Raw genomic sequence first — 17,988 nt, forward strand, 5'->3', positions numbered from 1 at the left:
GATGAACCCTTTTTCGGCTCTAACCCACAAGATGAGCTAGAAGACAAAGTCTTGGAGGATTTTGCAGGTTTGTCTGGTTTGTCCTTACCCAAGGATTCCTGGAAATAGGACTTCAATAATTCCATGGCTATTAACTTGCTCCTACATTCGTGAAGAACACGACAGCTAAACGAATGACAGATGACACAATTCTCCTGTAGGTGGACCTCACCTAAAGAATAAACACACTTTGTGTGCCCATCTGTAATCGACATTTTTTGTCCACATTAAGGACACTTCTTGAATCCAGACTTAGCTTTTTCTTCTTGAGACATGGCTATACAATAATATAACCACTAACAGGCAAAAAACACACTATATGAGTGACTATGAATAAAGCCCACAATACTATATATAGGATAGCCCTAATAAAAAAAAAAAAAACAGGGCTCTAATTCTTAACATACAGCACACACCATATGTCTAACTATGAAGAAGCACACAATGCTATATATATATTTATATATATATATATGTATATATATATATATATATATATATATATATATATATATATATATATATATAAATATATGGGTCTACTTCATATGATCGACAGACGATTTGATCGACACCCATTTGGTCGATAGCTTATTTGGTCGACAACCAGTATTCAAGGCACTTAACAGGTATTTGCCCCCCTCCCCAATGTTGTGCGACCCTGGAGTTGTTATATATAGTTAGTGGGGGTGTGGGGGGCACAGCCCCCCACATTGGGGGTTGTGGGGGCGAAGCCCCCCACATATTTTTGTTTAAAATGTGTTTTTCTTGTATTTTCATGCTTTCATGCCCCCCACACACCCCCTAACTATATATAACAACTCCTGGGTCGCACAACATTGGGGAGGGGGGGGCAAATCCCTGTTAAGTGTCTTGAATATTGGTTGTTGACCAAATGATCTGTCGACCAAATGAATTTTGATCAAATGGTCTGTCGATCATATGAAGTAGATATATTTATATATATATATATATATATATATATATATATATATATATAGATATAGATATATATATGTATATATATATATATATATATATATATGTATATAGATATATATATATATATATATATATATATATATATATATATATATATATAAAATAGCCCTAATTAAAAAAAAAAACAGGGCTCTAACTCTTACAACTTCTAACACAACAGCACACAGAGAATAAAGCAACTACTGCCCAAAAAAATATGGGTTCAAGCTTAACACACGCTAATTCTAATTCTACAGCACACACTATAAGGGTAGGGAGAAAACTCTAACTAAACAACTCTCTAACTTAAACGAGTTGTGAGAAACCGGCCTAGAAAAAAGAACTGCCACTAATAACAACAATGCACTCTCTAAGTTTTAAACTACCTAATACTACAACTCACTAGAAGCTAAGAAATAGCAAGAAATATCAATAACTATTGAGAAATATTGAGCCAGAGCTGTCGATGAACTCTTGATCTGTTGCAGCAGCAAACGAGATCTGAGGGAAGCACCACTGCATCATGGGAGAGGGAGAAGGCCATGAGCTGCTTGAAGACCTCAATCTTTTTTATTTGGCTGACTAGGAGCCGAGGATCGGCTACAAACCCATCATTGAGAATGAAGGGAAGATAGAAAAACTTCACATCACAAATTACTGAAAACTCATTTCACTAAAGTGAACTTAGTATATATGGCACTGTGTAGAGTACTGTAAGGCAAGTAAAAGGCATATGCCCTTTTCCCCACTGTATGGCAGTCCTGGAGTTAGTATATATAGTTAGGGAGGTTTGTTTTATATTGTATTTTACCAAAAACTTCAAAACAATACATTTTAAACAATAGACATGTATAGTTACAACACTAATGACTAACTCTCTCCAGAAGACAATATGTACTCAAACTAAGTAGAGGCTACACCCCCCACACTCCATAACTATATATACTAACTCCAGGATCGCCCACAAGTGGAGAAAAGGGCATATACCTTTTACTTGCCTTACAATACTAAGGCTGTTCTCAGCCTTCTTAATAAAACTGATTAGAATTACCAATGTAGATCAGCTGGGGCCAGACAAATAATCTGCAGAATGATTATTTTCTTACTTGTTAATGGTGGAGAATACATATTTTCCATCCTAGCCAGATATAATCGAATTATTTCGAATTGTGGATTGTAAGGTATATGGACGTGTGAGTAGGAGGTTATAGATGACAGCTCTCAATAAATGCATCTAATGGAATTTCTTTTTACTTACAGCAAGGGCAAGGTGTCAGTATCAGATGGGCAGGGTAGTCATTTTATGATTAAGGAAAGGGTAACATGATATCTCTATAGTGATTCTGAATTAAAACTGCAAAACAGGAAAAGATACTTTTGGAGAGAAAGGAGAACAAACGTTATAGGAGTGAAGCGTTAAATACATGAAGGCAAACATCTTCAGTGGCAATTTGCCTCATCCAGCATTTGGCCCTTGAGAAAGGAATATGCATTTTACTCCCAACATGAATACATAGGTTTTTGTGGCAGTAGATAAAGCCTGATGAAGTACCCTGACTACCAATGAGTTATATAAAAAATAATGTAAAAAAAAAAAAACAGACGTAATAATGCAGTGCATCTGATCTTTTTTTTTTCTTTCAGAATAGTGAGCATTACATTAACCTCAAATACCCCAAAAAACACTGTCAACCACATATGACATGTGCCACCACAAAAAGCAGAGTACAATCTCAGTTCTTCATCATTGACACCACTTATTTGGGCATCTAATACCTATTTATATGTAAGGGAAGCTGTAGGCACTAAAAGTAGTAGTCGTGTCCAGCTCGGTCTTCATTTACTCTGCTGTTGTGACATATAAAGCAGGGATAAGGACTACCAGCTCATATAAAGCCATTCAGTTAGCTGGTCCAGGAATGTCCGTAGATCCTGTGAACTGAATTGATCAGCTACTGAGTACTCAAAGGCAGCTTGCTGCTCTATTATCAGAATTTTTAGATGTTGATAAGTCTATAAATTCCCTTAAAACATTGCTGTGTATTAAAGGGATCTTTTTAGACCTTCTTATTCTTCAGACTTGTATGGCTCTGTCTAAAGCTGTGGATTTTAATGTTATGCTCATTCAAATGGAGCCTAGTGTTGTCTTGGTTGTCATGGTTGTTATTATGGAGTTCTGGTTTCATAGAAAAACAAGAAAGAGAAACCACACAACTGGATTCTCGTAGCTTATGAGAGTTTAATAGTATTATAATGATATTCTGACCATGACTGTGCTCCTTGGAATAGTGGTAGTTAAAGTGAGATTCAACGGAATATATACCAAGTCCAAAACTAAAGTATCTTGGAGTATCCCCTTGCACAGACATATAGCAATCTTAAAGTTAGTGTATGTTAACTGTGCAGTGAGCAGTTAAATAACAAATGGAGTATGATAACATGCTAGAAGATAAAGTTAACTACGATGCTCACAACATGGCACACCAAATTAAGACTGTAAGCAGCTAGGTAATGTTCTTGTCCAATGAGATCTCTGTTACATTGAGGCACACAGCAGTAAGAATGTAGTATGGTTGTGGTCCAGCCTATTTCACTTCTGTTAAGGTAATTTCTACCGCCCAATGTAAAGATGTTACATGTGAAGGTTAGGCACACATTCTCCTATGATACACTTGTGATACACTACAGCCATCTTGAAATTAATTGCCTTGGCTTTTGATGGCCAAATTTTAATTATGCAGACTATCAGAAAGTCATGCCTTGGTTTTACCTTTGCCTGCTGCACACTTTGGGCTGGATACTGAAAACACACGTTAGGTTAAATATTACCTTGAATCACTTAGTCCAAATAATTAGTGTATTCTCAACCTTCTCTAAGAATGTAGATTGCTCCTTCCATTTTGAAAGAGGCCTTGATTACTTCTATTCTCAGTAAACCTCACTTGGATCTTTGTAGTTTGAAAAACTACCGTCCAACCTCTAAGTTTCTGTTTCTTATTAAGGTTACTGAGAAAGTGGCTTATGTACAGGTGTATTGCTGCTTTACACTTTGTAACCTTCTTGATCCTTGATTTTCTGGTATTAAATCAAGATACAGCATTGAAACTGTCCTAATTAAAGTTATTAATGAGAGAGGTTATCCCCAAAAAAATGATTAAAGCTATCAGGAGTGATGTTATGAAAGACAGGCAAAGAAGATTTAAAGTCCTACTAGGTGGAGAGTCAAATAACATTATCAGAGGGGATTCCATCTGGTAATGGTGAGAATGGGAGAAAGTTTTTTAATTCAGCTTTAGTCCTGAAATATTTTCCTGGTAGTGGCAAGATAAAAAAAGATTATTCAGAATAATTGGGACATCTTTGAGTTTGTTAAAGGGGTGGCTGATATTCTGGGTACTTCTCCAGAATATGTCTATAAAAGAGGACAAAATTTAAAAAAAAAAAAAAACAGTTTAGATGGGCCAAAGTAGGACCATGATGCATGGGAATCGAGAGTGAAGAATAATATGAACATGAGTAAATGTGGACATTTTAACCAATGTAACCACATTTTTGTAGGGAACATCATGATGATTTATGGAAAAATTATTAACCTACCTATGAGTCGTGATTGTACCTCCAAGGGTGTGGTCTATATTGGCATCTGTTTGAGATGTGAGGCTTTTTATGTTGACAAGACCGAAAGGTCACTTACTAAAGGGATATATGAGCACTTTTATAATATTAAGACATGTAATGAGAGCAATGCTATTTATACACATTCAAAATCTTATCCAGGTCCATGGGAAATGTGATTAGAATAAAGGGAGTTACAATGGCAGCTCAGACTTATGGCAGACAGACCCCCTGGAATCAATGAACATACCTCCATAGATACAGATATATAGAAATATATAGATATAGAACTATAATTATAACTTTGATGTTTTTTACTCAACTACTTATTTGGCTGTATATTATGCCAATAGGTTTTTCATTTAAATAGTTTTGTTCTTAAAACATAAACTTAACATTGTTTTAGATTTAATTCCTTGAATGTATTTAGTTTTAGGAAAAAAAATCTTTAATGAGCTTTTAATGATGATGGTACTTTTCAAGAGTTTGTTTGATGCTGCTAAGAATGAGTTTAATTAATTAATTACTGTTGCATTTAATTTGATTTAAGGATTTTAATTGTGTCACATGATGGATTTTCTTTATTTAAACTTTGGTTTACTTTATTTTTTTTTAAGTTATGATGAAGTCCTGTATAACTTAGGATGAAAGTGCGTAAGTCTTGGTCCTATTAAAATCACATTGAAATTGCTGGCAGTGTTCAAATTCCTTTAAGGATCATTTTGTTTTCTGGCAGGTTTTTTTTGTTTGGTTGTTGGTCTTTGTTAGACTGTTTAGACAGTCTGTTGGTGTGTTTAAGATACTTTACTTATCTTCTCTGATCTACACAATCTTGAGTCATCATGGCTTCCAAGAGGTCCTGGTGGCTTGCACCCTGGGAATCTGTTAAAATTCCTCAGCTGAGGGGGCTGCTACTTGTCCCCAGGACACCTGAGGCATCTCCTTCAAGTTTTCTTTTGCCTACCTAACACCAGTCCTATGGAAACATCTTTCTCCAATTCAAGCATGCAATTCAAAGGCGTCTCTGTGAATGTCACTAGTATATGCTCATAAAACACATTATTTTAAGCAAAAAACACTTGTTTTAGTTGCTCATTTGGTCATTTTGTAGTTTTATGTAATTTTTTTGTATTGCTCTGTCTTATTTTTTTATGTAAAGCACTAATGTTTAGGCTGATAAATATTAAGATAAAATAAATAAAAAATATATTTTATTTATCTTTGCTGACTTTTATATTTGGTTTGAATTATAAAGACTTCAGAAATTTCTATGCTATTTATACATATATATTATTACAGGGCAAATTATTGTATTATATTGTAGTTTTCTTTTAATATTGTCTTGTATCAGCACTGTTTTGCTAACATCTAACTTCTAAGAGAAGACTGTGATAAAATAATTTACCCAGTACTGCACAGTAAAATACAATAAAGAGTGTGCATTAGTAATTTACATAATTTCATAAATGCTAAATCTTATTTTAATAAATGCAAATTGGCTGGAAAATGTACTGAATATGAAGTCTTCTTAAAAAGATCCCATAAGGGCTTTTCACTGAAAAGGTCAACCGTGGCGATGATGAAGTCAAAATTATGGCTTATGTACAACTTAATTGCAGGTGATTTTTATATTGTGACATGAGTGGAACAGACAAATCTGGCAGAAACTTTTTCTTTTCCCTATTGTCCCTAGGTTACTTTAAGCATGTAAGCAATTCCTCAAAGCACCAGCCCAAACTGTTTGTCAAAAGGTGAAAGCTAAATGAATTCTACTATAATCACATGGATGAACTCGATTTTGAATTAATTATATATTATGAATTTGCAAGAAGAAGTGAACTGTGATCAGTTTTATAATAGTAATATGTTCCACAAAATTAAGTATGCCAATTATTTTTTCCCTTCAGGACCTGGCCGTAAATTATATGACTTATAAGCCCCTAAAGAAGGTGTTAGTCATCTTACTTGGTTTGATGGTATAAATTAAGGGCAAACAACACAACATCCAGTAACATACCAGTAACTTAAGCAGGCAAAAACATCAATTCTGCAGGTCTCCTGGGCGTGTTATATCATGAGGTCATTCGCAATGTAGTTCATACTACTTTCATTACAATTATAACAGCAAAATAAATACATATGTATATTACTCAAGGTGGCCTATGTTTTTCTACATAGTATGTTTATCTGAAACAAATTCTCAGATGTATGAACAAAATGCATTCCTCGCTTATCTAGAAATCTTTAGGAACAGCAAGAAGAGCCCACCCTCAGCCAGCTGCAGAAATCCACCGATGGGAGTGAGATGAAATTATTTTCTTGGACTACAGGTGAAATATACAAGGTATTATGTATGACCCATGTAGACTGATGTTTTCATTCACAGCATTATAGTGCTGAGTAACAACACCTGTGTATATCTCCTATATATGGACTGTTAATGCATAAAATATGAACATGTGTCTGGGAATGCACCCTGCTATGCATTCCATGCATACTGTCACATGATAATCAATCAAGTGCTCCACAGAGTGAGGTCAACGAGCTCTCATTAGTGGTAGGTCTGATGAGACAGAAGGATCTGCTTATTTAAATAATATGCTAATGAGACTGTGTCCTCTGTCATGACAAAGGAAAGCAAAACTTTTGTTAATCATCCCCCCTATCATGACAGTGGGGCAGGGAGGGTTTCTGTAGTCTCCCTTCCCCATTGCAATATAATACTGCATGAGACTGTGCAGTTATATTTCTGCCTGGCTATGTATGCTCAAGTCATAATAGCATTCACTTCTGATATAAGTAGAGAAGGATTCCACATAAGCAGTGGGGTCATCAAAATGGAAGGAGTTTTGAATTTATCCAGACTTTAGTCAGTCTTTGTCTGCTATTCCTGTATTGTGGTCTCACAGGGCTCAGTCTAGTTCAGTATAGTGGTTTCTATGAACTGTGCTACATACATACTAAGCACATGCATAGTGCAAGTTCCATGTACAAGACTGTGCACATCATTCATAAATTCCACAACATACGAACAATGAATTCTAAGGTGGGCCAGCTTCATTTAAAATCAAAGGTCTGTATAAATAGATACATTTTGACCAAACAGGAATTTCATGCAATACTTAATAGAGAATTCCACGTGGTAGAGGGCCAGGCAAACAAATGATATCCAGCTAGTTGTCTCCTCTTTTTGGAGAATAGGAAACAAGTCCTCTTTCAGTGATACCCTGAAGACTTCTGCTATGGTCTGTAATCATATTTCTACAACTTAATATCCTAGTCTAAACTAAATAATGTATGGCTCAAAGACTTGATATATTCAATCTTTAAACTACTTTAAAGGAGATCTAATGAATCAAGCTAAGCTCTTTCAATATTCACAGCTTGCTACTCTGCTGTGCCCTTTAAGTGAAATGGAGAGCTTCAAACTGAGAGTGGGAAAAGTCATTACATGAAATGCAACACAGTCCTTGCACTCTGAGTAAAATATGGTACTCTTCTAATCAGGGAAGGCTGATCTTTATAGTCTGTGAAGCAGTCAGGAAAATGGCTGAGTTTCTGCAGTGGCAACCACCTTAGCTGCATATTTAGTTTGGACTTGTTGATCACAGTCTGGTAGGAGTTCATATGATCACCCAGTACGTCAAACTCATTCAAAGACTTCATCAGTCTCATCTTAAGTATCCTGTTCAGCTTCAATACCTCCCAACATTTAGGTATTAAACAATAGCTGATGAGTTACAAAGGAAAACAAACAAACACAGTAAGGGATCCATGCAACCACAGCCATAGAGATTCCCTTACCACATAAATCAACCATGTAATGTAGATGTTAGACTATATGGAAAATGCTCTGCTAGTTCAGATTCAGCAAAGAAGCTTCAGGATTCATGTTCCCTAAAGAAAAGAACCTGACTGTTTCCACAGCGGAGGGTGAAAATGGTAGATTAACCAAGTTGAATCTCACATAACACTGCGCTCCATATTTCACGTTTTTCAAAAATGGAACAGAGGGGACCATCTGCATATTGACTGGGAGCCCAATCTCTTTTGGTTAATGCAGACATTCCCTGGGATTTGGGATTTTGGAATGTGTGTGAATTACATGGGGCATTATAAATTCTCTACTACGTAATGCATGCAACCAAATGACTGAACAAAATGTCCTTTCAACTGTATTGTTTATCGTAACACACTGTGGTCCTTATAATATATTTACGTTTTGCTCCTTTCTTGGCCTTGAAACTGTACTTTAAATATCTGACTTTGTACTGTACTTTATTAATATGTGTATTATATTTACTGTATTTGCTGTACTAATCTTTGTGGAGCTTTTCTCCCTGGGCCTCGGCCGAAAATGGGATCCATGCACAGTCGGACTTTCCCGGTAAACAAATGCAAAATAAATAATAATTAGTATGTGCTGCCTGGTATAAGCAGGTATGTACCAAGATTATGATTTTCACTCATAATTTTCTTTCTACTTCATGATTGTTGAACAACTTATGGGTGAAACATGAATTAAAAAAAAATTTATTGACCAAATATGGGAAATCAAAATATACTGTCACTCTATAGCAAAGATAATATTTTTTCAGGGAAGATTGCCACAGCTGGATTATTTAAATTTCTTGAGCATGAGGCATCATTATTAGGCTGATAATTCATAAGGAGGTACATGAGTCACCTCCCCAAACAGTGATTAGTCTGTGAGAGGTTATTCCCTACAAGAAATAGTATGTGGGTTTGGGGTATCTTTCAGTCTTTGGGGGCTACTTTAGACTGGTGTTCATGGAATTATAGTTAGAGCAGCTAGAGCTCTATAAAAAAAAAATAAGCATCTACTTTAAAACAGTTTCATGTTTTTTAATCAGTTTAATCTATTTATATAAACATATATGAATACATATTTCCTGTCTTCTCCTTCTTCTCTCAGAATGGAGATGGACTACTTTCTCTGTCAGCACAGCAGCTCCTCTGAATACATCATGACGTCATGGACAGAGGAAAATAGTAACATATCTAGGGCGGGGCACCCCAGGTACAAAGTTTTGGGGGTGCGATCAGCGGATCCTGATCTGTCTTTAATGCAATGGTATTGCATTTGTGGTCAAACCTGAGCATTGTAGCTGTGGGGGGGGTCTAACTATAATAAGCTGCTTGTGATTGGTTTATTACATTGTTTTGTTTTGTTTTTTTCTCTTGAAGAGCTGAGGGGGGGGTGGCATGCTGGTTCATAGTACTGGCTCAGGGCATTGGTTAAACCAGCTACCATATATTATTCTTCATCCATTTGTGTGGACATGTTCCTATAAGAGTTTGCTGACCATCTTGTTTGCTCTGTTTAGTTACCCAAACTGGCTGATCAGAAGTGACTTCAACATCTGGGATTATGTGGAATCAGTGGCTGTTTGCCATGAAGGCTTCATTATTGTGGAGAGTGTGGGTTTGTGCATGTCATTACCACAACATCCACTCAAGAAAGACTCCGAGAGGTCTTACTTTCCAGCTGGGTGTGACATGTGGCACGGTGCTAAATCCTGTCTCACATTCGGACTACATTTTGGACCACTTTGCTTTTGATTTTTTTCATTTGCTTTTTTATACAACATTCATATCTTTATCTGGTGGAATTCAAAAATGTAATTTTAGTTTCAAACCAAGATGTGTCTTCTGTTCCCCATTGGTTCCTGGGTGAGAACAGTGAGAATGAACCTAAGCTTTTGGTCCAGTCTTATAATCAGACACTGACCACGGCTTTCAATCTTTTTACCATCTCTTTGCATATTCACTGTCTACAGTGGGCTGTACAAGTCTTGGTAGGAGCTTCAGCTTCACACTGTTAGGACAGATGTTCAAGGCATGGAATGTCAGTAGTAGGTTCTGAGGTTCTGGAGGCAAAACTTCTAGAAGTGTTATACTCATTAGCACTCTGATTTATCTCGCAAAAAAGCAAAATGAATGCCCAGACAGCTCTCAGATATAATCATCTAGCATTGCTTCTTCAGGGGCTGATAGTCTATGCAGCTTAGCCTGTCTTTCCACCTAGAGGACATTACAGTCCTCTGAATGTGATGCAGCTGCTCAGTGATTTTGCAGACAAGGTTGTCTCCATTAAGTTGGAGACTCTTAACTTTTCCACTATGGATGTTGTAGTGTTCCCTATGTGAAAAAATGTTTCACTGCACTTGGTGTCATAGCTCTTAACTGTTAGATTTTCTCAGAATGTCCAGATTTTTGCCTCATATTTTGGTCTGTTTCTCATAAAATTGTGGCTTTCTAGCAAATCACTGGAAAATTATTGAGGTTTGAATAAGAAAATAATGATAGACATTTGAGTTTAAAACTTCATACCCTTCAGAAAATCCATGATAATCCAAAACCTGTTATTCTATCAACTTTGCATTTGGAAGAGCAATATTTAAAACCTTACCCTATTTTGCGCCATTTGTCCCCCATTATTTATGGCTTTGTCTAGATTTCCTGCTCTAAGAGGTTGAGAGGTATGCTTGGAGTGTATCCCAGATTCTTTTTTATAATGAATTTTGGTTCCTAGATTTGGGTATATGCTTAAAATCTTGTGATTTGGATGTTTGCCCAGTCAAACTTGTGTTAGTCCATACAGAGATCATGGGTCTAGTTATCTTACAGATTGTTACGGCCTCACTGAGCATCAGTGTTTTACTCTTTTGGAGACACTGATAACCTAGTCCTTAAAAATGCTTCTAGGAGTCCTGACCTGCTTCATTTACTGGCATGAGCTTCAGATTCACACTGTTAGGACAGATGTCCATCTCATCTACAGGTAAGTTGACAGGAAAAGTATTTTATATGCGATTTCCTTCGTAAAGAAATACAATTTTGTTGATTCTTTTCATTCTAGATTTAAACTTGACGTAGTACTATAATTGCCCTAGTTAGAGTAGTAATGATCGATAGCAAGTATTCAATACTCCTGTGGTAGCCATGTAAAATCTTGGGAGTTGGACTGCTGAATTGTGAAATGTGGAGACCGAATAGCAGAAAACCTGCACTTATATATGTTAAGTCTGAGAATGCCATTTCTCAGAATATTCCCTTTTCTCTACGGTATGGTAAACTTTGAGTTGGTATATATAGGTCTGGAGGGTGTGTGGGCTTGTCCACAACATAAAGGGATGCAGTGGAGCGTGTCCCTGCAAGAAAGAAGTTTAAAGCAGAAAGCAATGTTTGATATTCACTCTTCTCTTATATTGGCAGTCTTTTTGGGCATCTCAGGACATGGCAATTTGACTCTTGAGATTTCAGTAGGAAACTAGTTCCTGTTCTGTTTTGTTCTCCTTTATCTCACTGCAGTCATTGGATCCTTCTGGATTGGATAAGATCATACTGTGGCATTTCTGCTGCTCTCCTAGGCAGGTTTATTGCCCTCCTGTCAAGTTCATCCCAGAAAATAGATTCAGATGTATCAGTATCACTCTTCTTCGTTTTAACTCTGGAGTGTGGTATGCCACAGGTTTCTGTCTTGTGCCCATTGTTTTTATTGTATATATGCTTCCACTGGAAGCCGTAATTACAGGAAGTAATGTATGATGTCATACATATGCCACTAGTACTGATATATGCAGATACAGATAGATAGATAGATAGATAGATAGACAGATAGATAGATAAAGGTGTGTGTGTGTGTGTGTGTGTGTGTGTGTGTGTGTGTGTGTGTGTGTGTATGTGCGCATGCATGTGCATGCCTGTTTTGTATGTGAAAGATATGGAAGACAGTCCTATCAATATGCCTCCATTTCCTGCTTGTCTATTAAACACTGTGTATGACATTGGCTGATCCTGGATCAGTGGAGGGAGGAAATAATTATGTTTACTGACTACTTTGGGCAATTTACATACAGACTGTATTAAATAGTGTACACTGACAGCAAAAGTTAAAAGTATTCATTCCCAGCCTAGGGATTATTTGTTTCTTTGTTTGTTTACCAAGGTAGAGTATTGATCATAAATTACCATTTTTGGGTCCAGTCCAAGTGACATAAAGTCACAAGTTAGAAAACAATATTAGAAAAGCAAAGCAAACAGAATACAAAATGCATCTGTCTCCCAAAGATGTAGAAATGCTATTTATAATTCAGACAAAGATGATGTTGCAAGAATGGTTATTTATAGTATGTATAAGGTTTTATAGTGACGAAAAACGGAAGCAGTAACACAGTTAAGATTCAATGAATTAAGACTATCTTCATGCCAGGGTGCTGAGCTTGTTAGGTGATATGACCACTGGAGAGGCATTTGCATTGGCCTTGTTTGATTACTTATGAATCAAGTTCGGGTTTAAAGTTAGTGTAGTTAGTGAGGCCTTTTAAGTTGATTGGTCCAAACTCTGGATGCTAAGATGGAGAAGATCTGGCTAGTACAGTGTAGTTTTGTTCCTGGTGTTTGCAGAATAGAATCTGATTGTGATTATCCTCTGAGGTTATACAATGGAATGCTTGCTGGTTGTACGTTTGGCAGCAAGAGGTATAAAGGTGACAATGTGTAGATGTTTGAAAAGGAGTGATCCTAGTAGGAGATCAGCCTTCATTTCACTGGAAGCCACTTATATTCTTTTGACTGTATGACAGTGGTGTTCAGGCCTTGAGTTAATGATGAAACTACAAGATTGTTTTAAAAATTAACTGGTTACCTGGAGAGTGGTCATGTTTTTTCTGCAAGCTGCACCAATCATTGGAAGTCTGTTCAACTGGACAAATAGGATACATTTACCTATGACAGATCATGCAGTTGGAGAGAAGATTTGAGAGATTTTACAGGCCAGAATAGTAGGTAGTTAATTTTTGCTCTGGCTTTTAGAATATGAATTTGAAAATGTAATGTTTGGTCCAGTCAGATACCTAGGTAGTTGAATGAGGTTGTGGTTTCAACTGGGTGACTGCTGTGGCTGCTTTTGTGAAAGCACTAGGGGACTGTTGATAGTTTTTGGTGAGTTCTAAAAGTCACTGAATTCATTTTATTGGACTAAATAACAAATCTATGAGAGCTGAGACAGGTAGAAAGAGTACAAAGGTTGTAATTGAGTTGATTCTGAGTGAAACTGGTTAGATGTATATATTACCATGTCATCTATCTACAGAAAAGTGGGAGGTGGGCTAGGTCAATTGAAAGCTTGCTAATAAAAATGGAAACAAGTAAAAAAAGCAAGGATGGACACCTGAAAAACAAGTTATTTTTCAATTGGGGATTCAGAGATAGGGGTTACCCTTTCTTAAGGCTAACTTAACTGATAACCTGGCAAACTTTGAAGCCCCTGAGAACACTACTGCCTATAGAGAGATGTTCACAAAAACCCTATACAAGCATGTTAATAGCTGCGGAGAGGCAGCTGTACCCACCAGGAATAAGTACAGAACTAATTCAAAAAACAAGCCACCCTGGTGGAATCACAAAATCAATAGGATATATAACAGAAGGCAAAAAATCATGGCAAAACTTAGGAGGCGCAGCACTCAGCAGGATAAAAACACTCTTATCAAACTAAACAAACAATTCAGAGGACAAATAAAGTCTACCAAAGCCAAATTTGTGATAAATTTGGCCTCCCAGGCCAAGGACAACCACAAAACATTCTTTAGCTATGTCCGCAACATCAAAGGCAATAGACAACTGTGTGCAGAGCTCATTGTAAATGGAGCCACCTATACTAACCCAGAAGATTTAAAAAAACCTATGGGCCAACAAATTCAGCTCCAACTTTAACATTCTCTCCCCCTCAACCTTCCCTCAAGTAATACCATCAAATATAACTCCCCCTGCTATCACTAGGGAACAGGTCCTTAATGTTCTTTCTAAGGCCAAGAACACTGCATCAAAGGGCCCAAACAATATCCCAGGATGGCAGCTAAAAAGCATGAAACATGACTTATCAGGCTCTTTGGAATTGCTATTTAACTGTAGCCTCCAAACAGACTTTATGCCTCATGAATGGGGAACAGCAACAGTCAACCCTCTGCACAAAGTTGGGCCATCTACAAACCCTGGAAACTGCAGACCAATAAGTCTTACATGCAAAAACGATGGAAATAATTATCATGGAAATGATCAGTAATGATATAGAAAACTTCCAGACACTGGACCCAACCCAGTTTGGTTTCATCAAGGGCAGGGTATGCCTACTCAACCTGGTGGACTTCTTTGAGAACGTCACCAAAGCAATGGATGAGGGAAAAATGGTTCACACTGTTTAGCTTGATCTAGCCAAGTTATTTGATGCAATACTCCACTTGGGCATTAGGTACAAACCCATATGTCATTCAGTGGATAGCCAATTGGCTCACAGACAGGACACAGGAAGTTAAAATTGAGTCCAGCTCTACAAAGAGGCCAGTAACAAGTACAGTCCCACAGGGATCAGTCCTTGGACCACTCCTTTTTGGCATTTACTTCTCTGAAGTCAAAGCCAATGTCAATGGTCTCTGGCTAACTAAATTTGCAGATGATTGCAAATTAGGAGCTGTCACTAAATCCCACACTGACACAAATGTTCTCCAGGAAGGAAGAAATAACAGGTGCCAGAGACACAGACTAAAGCTAAATGCCAAGAAATGCATAATAGTATCCTTTGTGAAGTCATCCAACCCTGGTAACTATCATGCAGGTAACAGACCCCTTAGAGTTTACACAGTAGTCAGGGATTTGGGGACATACATAGACAGTAATCTGGGTGGCCACGGTGGTGCAGCGGTTAGCGTTGCCACCTCACAGCGAGAGGTTCTCCTGTTTGATTCTCAGCTGGGGTGCCTTCAGTGTGGAGTCTGCATGTTCTCCCTGTATTCATCCCAAAGACAAGCAGTAGGTGGATTGGACACTCTAAATTGGCCCTAGGGGTGAGTGTGTGCATATGTGTGCCTTCTGTGGAAGGTTGGGCGCCGGGCTGGCAACTCGACACTGTAAAACTCCACTGCCAATCATGAGCAGACAGATGATCCGCTGTGGCGACCTAACCGGAAAAAGTTGAAAGACGAAGAAGAAGCAGAAGACATAGACAGTAATCTAGATTTTGACCATCACATGTCCACACTAGTGAGGAAAGCATTTTTGTTTATCTGCAGTTTTGTTTAAATGGTCTCAATAGTTTGAGATTCGGACATATGGGTTTTCGATTATTTGACGTGGACCCATAAATAATAATAAAAAAAAATATATATATATATATATATATATATATATATATATATATATATATATATGAGAATCTCTGGTTGGATTCTCATCTCGGGTGACTTCTGTGTGGAGTTTGCATGTTCTCCCTGTATTCGTGTGGGTTTCCTCCGGGTACACCGGTTTCCTCCCACAATCCAAAAACATGAATCTGCAGCATTTCCCCCTGGGCCTCCACTGAAAATAGGCTCTGTGCTAGTCAGACTTTCCCAGTCAAAAATGTGTGTGCATGTGCGTGTGTCCGTGTGTGTGTGTGTGTGTGTGTGTGTGTGTGTGTGTGTGTGTGTGTGTGTGTGTGTGTGTGTGTGTGTGTGTGTGTGTGTGTGTGTCTGTGTGTGTGTGTGTGTGTGTGTGTGTGTGTGTGTGTGTGTGTGTGTGTGTGTGTGTGTGTGTGTGTGTGTGTGTGTGTGTGTGTGTGTGTGTGTGTGTGTGTGTGTGTGTGTGTGTGTGTGTGTGTGTGTGTGTGCGTGCGTGTGTGCATATATATGTACATACATAACATTAAAAGGTAGAGTAAAAGAAAGGAACTGATTATGTAAACAGGAGCATGAGACATGCTCTGTGGGTACAATACTTGCTTTCCTTGTTTTGTTGACTGTTGACAGTGAGTAGGATTCATTAAAGCCTACACTAGGTGTACTCTAAGGGTAGACTATTCTGTGTGAACAGACAACACAAGTACAACCCTGACCTTATTCCTCCTAATTTTTGTTTTCCTACTGATTTTCTTGAACTTTAAACATCGAGAGGGATTCATAAAGGTTACCACAAGGTATAGGCTATGGGCCAGATTCAACTAAGTATACACTAAGTGTACACAGTATGTATTCAAGAACATTCTTATCACATTTTTTGTGTGTTCTAATTACTCAGTAAGATTACAGTAAGTGTACATGCAGTCTACACTTTGTGGTAACATTTATGAATCCTTGTCAATATTTAAAGCAAGAATATCAGTAGGAAAACTAAAGTTAGGAGGAAGAAGGTGTGAGTTATGTCTGTGTTGTCTGTTCGCTAAGAATGGTGTACACTTAGTGTAGGCATTATTGAATCTCGGGGTATGTCTACACTTTCACAGGTAGGGATGTTCTTGTGTACATTTAGTGTAGGCATTCATGAATCTGGCATTGTCTTTATAATTTGGTTGTAAATAAGCTGGACAACATGAAGTCAGTTTAATGTTAATATTTTAAGTCTAAATACAGTTTTATTTTTACTTGATTTTTGCAGGCACATGAGTATAAAATGCTCTGTGTTAGGCTCCAACAGCATTTATGTGGCACATAGTGCAGATGAGTAAACTGTAGGCTATTAGTAAACTGCTTCCTGTAGTGCAGGGTCTGATACCTTTAGCCTTTGTTTGCCTACTGTGTGACTCTGACCAAGTAATTTTACCAGTGTTCCTAGGCTGCTCCTGAAAAAGGACACTTGCATCTGGCCGAGTGTCCCAGACTGTTTACAAACGTGTTACTTATTGTCTTTGAATACCTGCACCCTTCACTTAGCCTATAATTAGTGCTTTTGTATATGCTGTTTGATGATTAATCCCAACACGTCTCTTGTAGTTTAATGACTGTCCAGATGCACTTTCAATAAATGTGAGTTTAAACGGAAAGGAAGTTTTACTGTTGCTCATTCTTAATCAGTTTTCAATGTGAAACTTTTTGTTTTGTTTGTATAGCAAATATCTGTCAATATTTTTGTTCAAAATTTGAGATAAAAATTAATATTTCTATAATTATTCAAATCCAGCCACAACCCCTTTTACCATTTTTGCACACAGGATAGGTGTATCACTTTCACAGTGACAATCATCTAGAACAAACATTTACACCTTTGGATGTATAAAGAATTAAAAAATAGTATGCATATTAACACGTTTGAACTCTGTTTATGGTAATTGAGGAAAGACATCCTGGGGCAGTGGTATGGGCTGGTGGGTCTACTGCCATTCCTAGCACCCCATTTGACAATGATACAGCTTTGATGTCAAATGCAGCTTTGAATAAGTACATTCACCATTTTTGCCAAAATAGAAACAGTAAAAATGTGCTTTAAAATTTGTGAGATTGTTCAAACAAGTATATTCACCACTTTTGCCAAATTACAAAACATTAAAAATTTCTTCAAAATCTGTGAGATATTTATTTG

Source organism: Protopterus annectens, chromosome 15.part0 (assembly GCF_019279795.1).
Source record: "Protopterus annectens isolate FY-2018-M chromosome 15.part0, PAN1.0, whole genome shotgun sequence".
Taxonomy (NCBI): Eukaryota; Metazoa; Chordata; order Ceratodontiformes; family Protopteridae; genus Protopterus; species Protopterus annectens.